At 44.0% G+C, this 2,074-nt stretch overlaps 1 pseudogene; it reads left to right on the forward strand.

Annotated features, from left to right (window-relative positions):
- The first annotated feature begins 1,797 nt into the window (after positions 1-1,797).
- On the forward strand, positions 1,798-1,941 carry LOC146870850 (5.8S ribosomal RNA; annotated as a pseudogene).
- Positions 1,942-2,074: the final 133 nt, after the last annotated feature.

The following is a 2,074-nucleotide window of genomic DNA, read 5'->3' on the forward strand; positions in this document are numbered from 1 at the left end:
AGGCCTCTGTTTGTTATGAACTAAGGCCCAGTCTGGTGGTTCAGGTCAGTCCTTGTGAGGGAAGCTGCTGGACTTGTTTTTGCCATGCACTTTGAAAGTATTTTCACCTTGATGCAAGAAGAAAGTTGGATTGTTTTACAAAACATGCTTGATTTTTGTATATTGCTGGACTGGTGATTTCTTTATTTTGCACTTTGAAAGTATTTGCACTTTTTCTTTTGCTTTACTAACTACAGTTTGTATAGATTGTCATTAGGTACTTGCTGATATGGTTTGTTTTTATTGTACATGCAGTGTGTATTTATGGTGTATTGCATGCACTTGTCTGTAATACGTGTAACTTAAATCCTGTATTTAGCATTGTTTACACTACAGAAATGATAAATTAAAACAGACAAACATCTGCATCAATGTTCTGAAGCATCCAAACAGTTTTCTTGCTCAGCCTTGTTTGCCTGCCTGTTTTGCAGTGCTTACTAATAAAGACATTATGATTGAAATTGCTTCCTCAGTTCACGTTATTATTATGCACAACCCTTGACAGTCGCAAGTGTGTGGCATGCAGATAATCCACCAGTCTATTTCTCTTGACTTTTGCAGGATACTGAGTTATAGCTTGTGTACTTCTCATGTATATGGTCAGTCGAGTTTTTATGGAATTGCAGGTTTGGGTTGGTCTTTCAAAGTTTCAAGGTATTGGCAATTCTATTTCAGACCCTTCATAGTTGTTCTTTGTTTTTCAGCCATAGGCAGTTCCTGAGACAATAGGACCGCTCCTTGGCATTGTTCTGATTGCTGCCTCAGTTAAATAATCTGCTTTTGACAGTATTGTTACAAATGGCATAGCTTGTATGTTAAGAGTGTTTCCCACTTTCTCATTAGAACGTAGAGAAAGACAATATAGAGGCATTTCATTTAAATGTTGGAGGTTTCAAATCAAAATATGCTAGATTTCTGGGTGGTAGGGCAAAGTGGTAGATGGAGGGCCGTGCCGCCGGGGGAGGGGGGCCCCCTCCATGTGCTTTGCAGGGGGGCCCCCTCAAGTTTTGTTACGCCACTGGGTAGAATAGTTGAAGAAACAACGTGTTTTGTAAACTTCAGAGGCTACAGATCCTAAATTGTCACCTCATCATAGTCGGATTTGAAGAGAGGAAATTAAGAATAGATATTCTGTTATGAAAATGCTGTACCAGGGGCAACCGGAGCTGTAATGAGGATCAGGCCAAAAACGGAGAAAGGGGAATGTTAAGTACTTTGTTTTTTTTTCTGATTCAGGAAAGGATGAATTCCGGTCTCTATGAGATTTAGATTAATAAAAGGCATTTTTAAAAAAGTGATAAAATAGTTACTGTAGAAAAGCCAGCTTCTAACACAAACAGAGATGTCAAGGGATATCAGCCTGTGAGGTACTGGTGAACACACGTGAGGAAATAACGACAAAACTGAAAATGTATTCTCCTAAGAAGGTGCAGGCCAGTGGGAAAAATTGTTCACAAGGCGTAGGGGCATTCTGAAGATTACATTTGCACAAAATGAAAGTCAAGAGAATGAAGTATGTACACAATTTTGCGAAAGTGATCCATTTTATGATATTACACAAGTCAGTGATTATAGATAAGGTTTAGGGGAATGCTAGGTTTTAATGGCATGTGAGGGAGGATAAGGGGCGAGACTGGGCTCCCAGAGGGCAAGCCTTGAACGGGGCGCCCGTTCCGTCGGCGATGGACGGACGGCGTCGCCTTCCTCCCACCTCTCCTGCGCCCGCAGGTGGGAGAACGTTTTCGAAAAGTTGCCTGTGACTCTTGGCGGTGGATCACTCGGCTCGTGCGTCGATGAAGAACGCAGCTAGCTGCGAGAATTAGTGTGAATTGCAGGACACATTGATCATTGACACTTCGAACGCACCTTGCGGCCCCGGGTTCCTCGCCTGTCTGAGGGTCGCTCGATCGTCAATCGCCCCGAGGCTTCCCCGGGACGTGGCTGGGGCCGTCGCAGAGTGAGCTCCGCTTCCCCTTCGTCCCCCCACAAGGTCAGACCCCCCGATCGCTCGTTGGCAGGGTCCCTGGCCGGGTCC

Source organism: Triturus cristatus, chromosome 1_1 (assembly GCF_964204655.1).
Source record: "Triturus cristatus chromosome 1_1, aTriCri1.1, whole genome shotgun sequence".
Lineage (NCBI taxonomy): Eukaryota > Metazoa > Chordata > Amphibia > Caudata > Salamandridae > Triturus > Triturus cristatus.